The following is a 10,030-nucleotide window of genomic DNA, read 5'->3' on the forward strand; positions in this document are numbered from 1 at the left end:
CTGTGTTTTTAGGTTTTAAAAAGAAAATTCTAGATTTATTTCTTCCAGGAAATCATAATGCTAAGTAGCAAATATTATGATGTAGTAAGAGTAGATCTCAAAGTGTAGTGTGCCTGAGATTTACTGGGCAGGGGCGGGAGGGCGGGGGTGGTGCATTAAAAGCATAGCTCCAGCCAGATGCAGTGGCTCACGCCTGCAATCCCAACACTTGGGGAGGCCGAGGTGGGCAGATCATTTGAGGTTAAGAGTTCAAGAGCAGCCTGGCCAACATGGTGAGACCCCATCTCTACTCATAATACAAAAATTAGCTAGACATGGCCTGGCACAGTGGCTGATGTCTGTAATTTCAGCACTTTGGGAGGCCGAGGTGGGTGGATCACCTGAGGTCAGGAGTTCGAAACCAGCCTGACCAAATAGATTAAACTCTGTCTCTATTTAAAAATACACAAAATTAGTCAGTCATGGTGGCAGGCGCCTGTAGTCCCAGCTACTCAGGAGGCTGAGGCAGGAGAATTGCTCGAACCCATGAGGCAGAGGTTGTAGTGAGCTGAGATCACACCATAGCACTCCAGCCTGGGTGACAGAGCAAGACTCTGTCTCAAACAATAACAACAAAAAATTAACCGAGCATGGTGGGGGGCACCTGTAGTCCCAGCTACTTGGGAGGCTGAGGCAGGAGCATCGCTTGAACTTGAGAGGTGGAGGTTTCAGTGAGTGAGATCGCACCACTGCACTCTAGCCTGGGCAACAGAAAGAGACCCCATCTCAAAAAAAAAAAAAGGCACCTCGTCTGACTTCAGATCCCCAGATTCAGAGTCAGTAAATCTGGGAGTATGGCCAAGGAATCTGTATGTTTACAAGCCCCCACATGACCCCAAGGCAAGCCTTTGGTGAACCACAGTTTTCAGAACACTGTTTCAGGGAGTATTAGTCCATGGTGACAATAGGATATTGTTTTCAGTGAGTGTCAGAAGATTCCCATAGCTGCCCCACATCGCATTTTAGAATTTGATGATGGCCCGGGTGGGTTAACCAGAATAAAGATAGACTGCCCATCACAGAACTTTCCTCATCAGACATTTGAAAAACAACAGAGAAAGCAAAAAACAGACTATTGTTCTTACATGTCAAGCAGAATCTTAGTCAGAGTAAGTGTACTACTCATAGGAGCATGCATGGGAGTTGACAGAAAGAGAGTCTACCCGTCTTCTACCTGCGCCAGGCTCTTCCTGTCATCATTGCCAAAAAAGAGACATGGGTGGCCACAAAATGCCACTGGGTTTCAGTTCTTCAGCAGGAAACACTTCTCCTGACAATGACAGAAGTCCAAAAGGGCAAGCCCAACCACGCAACCACATTTCAAGCTAGAAGGACAAAAGGAGGAGATGGTAGAAATACAGCCCAGAAGCTGAGGCCACTTGGCAAAAGATGGCACCACAGAGGAGCCCCAGCTGCTGCATGGATGCCACTCAGTGGAGACAATGGGGAAGAGTTACCCTGGCTTCTTCCCTCATCTGGCCCCTGACTTCCATCCATGTCTCCCATTGGACAGGCATACCAGGAAAGCAGAGGACATGGGGGCTGGGAAATGGAGTTCTCTGTTGAGACAAAGCAGCATGCGAAAGGGCAGGCATGGATCTGGGAGCAAACAGTTGACTGCAACAGCTTCACTCGGCCCACACCTATCTGCACAGCCAGGCAAGGCACTGCCCAAGCACTTGGCACTGACTGAGCCCAGGCAGAAGCATCTTACTGGAGGCACTCGCAGCTCTGTCTGAGGGCATTTCCTGGCCACAGGAGCCTGCTCAGGTTGCCCAATGGGCAGGCTGGAGGCCTGCGAAGTTGGCGTTCTGTGAGTAACCCTTCATCAACAGTGAACAGGAGTTGGTGGCTACATACTCCAGCTTTCTCACCCCTCCAGCGCCTCCGCGGGACTGGGTCCCAGCTGCTCGCAGGGCTATTCTGCATTGACTTCCTTTCCTTCCTTCTCACACCCATTCCCATTCCAAATAAACTCCTTGCATGGGAATCTTTGTCTAGGGCTTAACCCTTGGAGAAGCCAGTCTAAGACAAATACCCCAACTCAACTCACAGGCAGCATTCATGCCTTGTTGCCAGCATGCCCTACAGCAGCCCTGGACCAGAGTGGCAACAGTGAACCAGACCCCAAGGCCAGAGAGAGGCAGGACAGGGCTGGGCCTCTGTGTACCCCTCCCTGGGATTCACAACCCTCCGGTCCTTTTTGACTCCTCCCACCCAGCACAGAACATCTTCTTTTTCTTTCCTTCCACAAGAGGAAGAGCAGAATGACAGAGGCTCAGGGATCCCCAACAGTGGAACTCAAGGGCAGACTTGGGCATGGAACATTCTCCCACGATCTCTATCCCGTTCCCACTGCCACACCCCGTGATCTGCCCCCGGCACCCCATGAGAGGCCGCTCCTCCTCAGAGGGGAGTGAGTTAAGTGCCGCGTTACCAAGGAACTGCCACAGTAGCCACCAAAGTGACTGCTCGTTATTTGAACACTTTCTTCTATTTGACTGAATACAGGAAAAATGTCACAAATAGAATATTCATCATCCCCCTCGCGCCTTTTCTTCCCTGCTTATCTCCCTGCTGTCATGTACGAATCCCAGCTTCAGGTTCATTTGGTATGTTGAGTGCGTGCCCGGGGAGAGGCTTGCCCACGTGTTCCACGCCGCGTGACAGCCCTCCCTCCCCACTGGTGACACCCCACCAGACAAACGCCACTCACGGTGACCCTCGAGGGTAGGACACCGTCTGCCTAAGCAGAGGGGCCTTCTGCTCCATGCGGAGGGAACATAAAGGACCCGAGGAGCCTTCACAGCCATTTAGTGATTCTCGGCATGTCACTTTTACAGACACCTCAGCTTCCAGAGCTTTTATCCTCAGGTGCTTCTTAGAAGACGCAGAATGGCATCCCCACCTCACTTCAAACACCGTCTGTTTCAAGATCCGCAGAGGGGCTAACGCCGCCTGCCAATTTCTCAGCAAGAGTCATCAGCGTACAGTGTCTCTCTCTGCCTCCTTTCCATCAGTGCCAGAGACTCACCCAGTCCGCTCCTCCTCCAGCCAGGCCCCATCCTGCAGATTGCCATGTCAGGCTGCAGGGAACACGTTTCTGGGACTGAAAAATCAAAGTACTTATTGCCCTGACAATTAGATATTATGTTCAACTGCAGTAACACAAACCTGAAAACCAGTGGCTTAAACAAGGGAGGGTTTTTTTTTCTTTTTCTCCTGTAATATCATTCCAGAACTGGGCCAGCCAGGGCTGGTATGGCTGATCTATGAGGCCACCAAAGACCCAGACTTTTCTCCTTCATTCTTAGGATGTGACGATCACCCCATGCTCTTATTAATAAGATGGCCACTGAAACTCCAGCCATCACATTCAAATTTCTCACAGGATAAAGAAGAAAAGCAGAAGGGAGATCCCAAGAGGAATGAGCCTCTCTTATAAAGAGCTTTCCCAGAAATCCCACCCAAGAAATCCAGCTATACCTTGTTGGCACGTCTGTGTCATATGACCATCCCTAGCTGCAAGGGAGGCTGGGAAATCCAAGCTTTTAGCTTGGCATGCTGCTATCGTGCATGCAATTTCAGTCCTGTTCATGTTATGAGCTAACTTGCATTCCCTCCAAATTCATACATTAAACTCCTAACCACCAGCACGTCAAAATGTGACTGTATTTGGAGATAAGGCCTTTATAGAGGTGATTAAGGTAAAATGAGGTCATTAGGTTGGGCCCAAATTCACTATGAGTGGTGTCTTTATGAAAAGAGGAAATTAGGACACAGACCCATGCATACAGGAAAGACCATGTGAAGACACAGTGAGAAGACGGCCATGTGCAAGCCAAGGAGAGAGGCCTCAGAAGGAATCAACCCTGCCGAGACCTTGATCTCAGATTTCCAGCCTCCAGACTGTGAGAAAATCCATCTCTGTTGTTTAAGCCCCCCGGTGTGTGGTCCTTTGTTATGGCAGCCGGAGCAGACTAATCCAGATAGTAAGGAAGGAGCGAAGACCGGCTGTGGGTGGGCAATTAACAAGACCTGGCGCATTTGGGGAGGCCAGGTCTTTATTACCAGGCCTTTTAAAGATATCTTTAAAGTACCTTAGCATACTTTCTCAAAGATCCTTTTTAAGATATTGTTTATCAGGTGGTGTCCTGAGGGCCTGCACTGTCCCCACCCTTCCAGGCTGCAGCTCTTCCAGCCTGCAGTTCTCTCCTCCCTAGAAATGCTTGTGTAAAAATTGCAGCCTCTCTGGAATGATTTGAGAAGTACTGAAATAGCCCTCCCTCCCTTCCACTGGCCATAAATAGCCTGAAAGTCTAAAGTTGGTGCTTCGTTCCTTTGGTTAATCCATTATCCCTATGAAAGTGCAAATTAACTGGCAAATGATCTAGATCTCATGAGCCCAGAGCAGGTTTGGATGGAGGGAGAGAGCATGGGACAGGGTCAGGAGGACGGCTGGGAAGGGAGTATCAAAAAGCCAGAGGCCAGGAGGGCACAGAAGGCCCAGGTGGGGCCGCTACCAGGAGAAGGGTGTCTCAAACACCATAGGCCCGTGCTGCTCTGCTAAAAGGAAATGTGGGAAGGTGCTGGGGTCAGGATCCAAATTTTCCCAAGGAAGACCCTGTACCTCTGCCCCATCCCAACCTCTGATGAAACTACATTTAGACACCACCTTTCTACACATTCACTGCCCTCCGTTCCCTCACTTGCCCTTCAAGCATCTCCACAGGAAACCCCTAGAGAGTTGGATCGGGATGTCCTGCCTCCCCTGGGTGCCCATGACACTGGTTCCCTCATGTGAGACGTCACAGACATGAACCTCTGTCTTTGCTGAATCTGACAGAACATCTCAAAGAATTCTTTCAGAAAATGTTAAACTTCCCAAGTCTTATTTTGAATATAGAGATGGGGTCTCCCTATGTTGCCCAGGCTGGTCTCTAACTCCTGGGCTCAAGCGATCCTTCAGGATTGCAGGCATGAGCCACCACAGCGGGACCCAAGTCTTTTATTTACACCTTTATTTATTTTCTTTTTTGAAACAGGGTCTCACACTGTCACCCAGGCTGGAGTGCAGTGGCACTATCACTTCCCACTTGTACCTCGACCTCCTGTGCTCAGGTGATCCTCCAGCCTCAGCTTCCTGAATAGCTGGGACTACAAACACACACCACCACGCCTGGCTAATTTTTGTATTTTTTTTTGTAGAGACAGAGTCTCCCTATGTTACCCAGGCTGCTCTTGAACTCCTGACCTCAAGGGATCTGTCTGCCTAGGCCTCCCAAAGTGCTGGGATTACAGGTGTGAACCATTGGGCCCAGTCCCAAGTCTTTTATTTTCTTTCTTTTTCCTTCCTTCCTTCCTTCCTTCCTTCTTTCTTTCTTTTCTTTCTTTTCTTTCTTTTCTTTCTTTTCTTTCTTTCTTCCTTCCTTCCTTCCTTCCTTCCTTCCTTCCTTTCTTTCTTTCTTTCTCTCTCTCTCTCTCTCTCTCTTTCTTTCTTTCTTTCTTTTCTTTCTTTCTTTCTTTCTTTTCTTTTCTTTTCTTTCTTTTCCTGAGACACAGTCTCACTCTGATGCCCAGGCTGGAGTGCAGTGGCACAGTCTCAGCTCACTGCAACCCCCGCCTCCCAGGTTCAGGCAATTATCTTGCCTTAGACCCCCATGTAGCTGGGATTACAGGCGTATGCCACCATGCCCGGCTAATTCTTTTCTAAGGCAAGATAATTGCCTGTACAAAAAAATCTTTTATTTGGGAAACAGGTCAGTTAATAAAATAGATTCTAAAGAATATGGCCCTATGCACAGCCCTCCCTCCCAAAAAATAACCCTGGGGGTAGGCATTGCCCTTCCCCCTTGGGCTCCTCGAGTATATTTAAAAAATGTTTTGGCAGCTCAGTGTTTATCATCTGGGCATGGGGCACCATGTCCATGTCCCATATTCCTAGGGTACAGCAGCAGTAGGTGGCTGCAGCTTTCCAACCTTCCCCCTACCCCAGCATAGCAAATATTTCTGCCCCACCCCAGGATCTGGGACCAAAATAAAGAACACGGCCCCCTTCACTGAGGGGCTGGGTGGGACTCAGTGCCACATTACTGTGCTTTGAGAAAGAGGGAGGGGATGTTTGGCACTTTAAAAATAGAGGAGTAAGCAAGATTGGAGAGGTCAGAGAAGATACCAAAATTGGCAGGGAGAGGCCATTTGGCACTAGTCCCCTGGGAGACGGGAAGCGGGAGATAGATATGAGGGTAGGAGCTAAGAAAAGTAGGAGGGTTCCACTCCAAGGGCAGGGTGCTGAAATGGGATAGGACCAAAAGAACACTGACTCTAGGTTTATGACCTCTCCATACCCCTGTCCCACAGCAGCTGGTGCCCATCTCCAGCCTCCCATGTCAGCCTGTCCTTATGTATAGTGTCCAACCTCTGAATCTAGCAGTCAAGTGTCTTCCCCAATCCTAATGTCCCCTAATCATGTCTCTACCAACTTGACCATCTTTTGTTCCTTGGGACTGGGGCCAGCCTCTTGTCTGCCCACTTCCCTCTCATTAGTCAGATAGCCCCAAAGGCTCTATCTTTAGCTCCCAGAGAACTTTTTGGTCCTCAGTACTTCCCTTCTCCATTCCTTCAGATTCCCCACACACTGGGGAAGGGAAGGGAGAACAGGGGTACATGATCATCAATCTCCCCTGCCCCTCTCTTGAAGCCCCCTAGATTTGGATGAAGAGCAGGCCAGTGAGCAGGGCAAAGCTTGCTAGGAGCAGAATGACCTTGAGGATCCTTTGCTCAGAACTGGCCAGCTCCTGGGGCAGGATTTCCAGAAAGGTGATATAGAGAAAGGTGCCAGCCGCCATGCCCTCTAGCACAGACTGGGCCAGCTGGTGCAGAGGTCCTGCCGACTCTGCCAGAGCTGCACCCAGCCCGATGCCTAGAGGTGTCATGCATGAGAAGAGGATCCCACAGCCAGCTACCACCTGTGCCCTAAGGTGGCTCTGCAGAAGCCGGAGGGACAGACTGACAGCCAGGATCCCCTTGTAGAGCAGCAAAGCCAGGCACAGCTCCATGGCCCGAGCCTGGTCTCGTTGCAGCCTACTGCCAGCCCCTCAAACACAGAGTGGAGGGCCAGGGAGAAGACCAGTACACAGGCACGCAAGGCTGAGGGGGTTGCTGGGGCCCCACTCGCCTGTGGAACTCCTGGCCCATCATGCCAATGCTGCGGCCCACCGTTCACTGTTCCCAGCAGAGCCCTTGTTTCCTCCAGAGGTGGCGGCCCTGACTGCTCCTTGTAAGCCAATGTGATTTGCTCCATCACCAGGACCAGGAAGAAGCCCATGGCCAGGATGAACTCTTGCAGCGGGAACTGGAGTGTCACGTGCAAGGCTACCAGGGCCTCATCTATAGCAGCCAGGTAGTCAGGCAGCAGGTCCAGGAGACAGGTGGCTAAAAAGACGCCCCCCGCAAAACAGCTTACTAAGCTCAGGGCTTTCTGGCAGGAAGCTGAGGCTTCATGGTTAGCTCCTGGCCTGCGCAGCACACAGACGGGCACCAGGCTGCAGAGAAGGTTGAGCACCAGCAGCAGCACCAGGGCCCCCAACTTCACCTCCAGCCCCACAAGCACTGGAGGCTCTGAAGCTACCGCCTCTGGGCGCCACACCAGGAGTTCGGGCTCTCCCCAGGGCCCCATGGTGCTTCTGGTAGCTCCAGTGACTCTCAGACCTCGCGAGGGTCTCACTACCTTTTTTTGTATTTTCAGTAGAGATGGTGCCATGTTGTCCAGGCTGGTCTCGTACCCCTGACCTTCAGTGATCCGCCTGCCTCAGCCTCCCAAAGTGCTGGGATTACAGGCATGAGCCACCTCGCCCAGCCCCAAGTCTTTTCATACCCAAAAATATCTTTAAATTTGCCCTCCCACTTGAATATTAATTGGCTGATGTTCTGGTATTCACTCGTTATCACTCCGCACTATAGCTGCCCTTTTAAACTCAGCTGCATAGCGCTGAGGCTGGGAGCCTACATACTACATTTCCCAGCTGCCTTCCTTTTAGGGTCTATCAAGAGGAGGCACAGGGAGGAGATGGAAAAGCAGGAGGAATGGAAAATCTTCCAGCTTCCGGTTCCAACAGGGTGTCATTGCTGGTTTCTCTTTTCCTGATTGGACCGCAACTGATACTGTTGTATCAGATCTCAAGATGATTGTCCTCAGAAGTTTCAAGACCTTGCTCCATTGTCTTCTAGCATTCCCGCTGAGGTCTTCAACACCTGGTTACTACGTTTCATCTTTCTGGAGGATTTAGACTTTTTTTTTCATTACCCTTGGAGTTTAGAAATCTTGATGCCTTTAGGGACGGGCCTTTTATAATTCTTCTTGTTTGGCATTTGGTCTGCTCTTTAAATCTAAAGATGGAAGTTTTTTCCCAGCTCAGAGAAATTGTTTATTCTGTCACTACTTTGATTATCTCCTCTCCAACAGACTCTCTGTTCTTGGCTTCTGAGAATTCCTATTAGATAGAGAGTTAAATTTCAGGTCCTGCCCCATGTCTCTTAATTCTTCTGTTACACTTAAAAAAAAAAAAAAAAAAAAAAAAAAAAAAAAACAACTTCTTATCTGTTTTGCATTCTTTGAGAGAGTCTCTCAGTCCTGTCATCTGTTCAGTTTTCGGCCGTGGTCACTCGGCTGGTCAGTCCTTCCAGTGAGCTTATTATGTTAGCAATTGCACTTTTTGTAATTTCAAGAACTCTGACATATTCTTTTGACAGCAGTCAGCTCTCTATTTATGGATAGTACTTTTATTTCATTTAAATATCTCTCTAGATCCTGGGAGAATTCTGTGGGGATTAGTTCTTTTGTTTGTTTAGTTTGGTGCATCTCTTTCACGATGTTGGTTTTCCTCAAATATGTTTGATAACTCTTTACTCTCTGTTCTTGTTACAGATGAAGGTCCAGACTTTTCTATAGTAGAGGCTGGTGTGTATTTTGTATACTCCAGTGAAAAATGCCTGTTCTCATGATAGCATAAGCAAGCGATGGCTATGAAAACCCAAACTCATTGCTGTTTTGGTGAAGGGCTTGGATCAAGTCACTTTTCCTTTTAAATGTTTAGGTACTGTCTTAGTTCGAGCTGCTGTGACAAAATACTATAGACTAGGTGGCTGATTAAGCAATAGCAACTTTCTTAAATAATTGATTAAATAATAAAAAATAGATTATAAATAAAAAATAAGGCCAGGCACAGTGGCTCCTGCCTGTAATCCCAGTGCTTTGAGAGGCTAAGAGGGGAGGATCGCTTGAGATTAGGAGTTCAACACCAGCCTGGACAACATAGCGAGATCCTGTCTCTACAAAAAATTTGAAAATTAGCTGGGTGTGGAGGTACACACCTATGGTCTCAGCTATTCAGGAGGCTGAGGTGGGAGGATCACCTGAGCCCAGGAGGTCGAGGCTGCAGTGAGCCGTGACTACGCCACTACAGTCCAGCCCGGGCAAAAGAGCAAGACCCTGTCTCTAAAAAGAAAAGAAAGTGGATAAACTGTGTTACATCCACACAACAGAATACTACTCAGCAATAAAATGAATGAACTACTGGCTACACACACAACCTAGATGAATCTTACCAATACAGTGTTGTTGCACATGACAAGCAAGACTTGAGAGTCTGTGCTGTATGAGTCCATTTGAAGAAAGGTCAAAAACAGGCAAAACTCATCTGTGATGTTAGAAGTCTGTGGAGTGGTCACCTTTGGGGGAGGGGAGAAGAGTAACTGCGAATAGGCATGAGATGGGGTTCTGGGGGCCTGATTATATTTAATTTCTTGTTCTGAGTGCTGGTTACACAGTTGTGCTTAATGTGTAAAAATATACTCAGTGTTGGCCAGGAACAGTGGCTCACGCCTGTAATCCCAGCACTTTGGGAGGCTGAGGCAGGCAGATCACCTGAGGTCAGGAGTTCGAGACCAGCCTGGCCAACATGGTGAAACCCCATCTCTACTAAAAAAAAAA

General features: G+C 48.9%; 1 pseudogene across 1 annotated transcript; it reads right to left on the reverse strand.

Moving 5' to 3' along the window:
- Window positions 1-5,774: 5,774 nt before the first annotated feature.
- LOC116539056 lies at window positions 5,775-7,764 on the reverse strand (annotated as a pseudogene). The gene has a single exon (XR_004263904.1). The product of XR_004263904.1 is annotated as a zinc transporter ZIP1 pseudogene (transcript).
- Window positions 7,765-10,030: the final 2,266 nt, after the last annotated feature.

This window comes from Sapajus apella, unplaced genomic scaffold, assembly GCF_009761245.1.
Source record: "Sapajus apella isolate SASKATOON/1434 unplaced genomic scaffold, GSC_monkey_1.0 scaffold125, whole genome shotgun sequence".
In the NCBI taxonomy this organism is placed as follows: domain Eukaryota; kingdom Metazoa; phylum Chordata; class Mammalia; order Primates; family Cebidae; genus Sapajus; species Sapajus apella.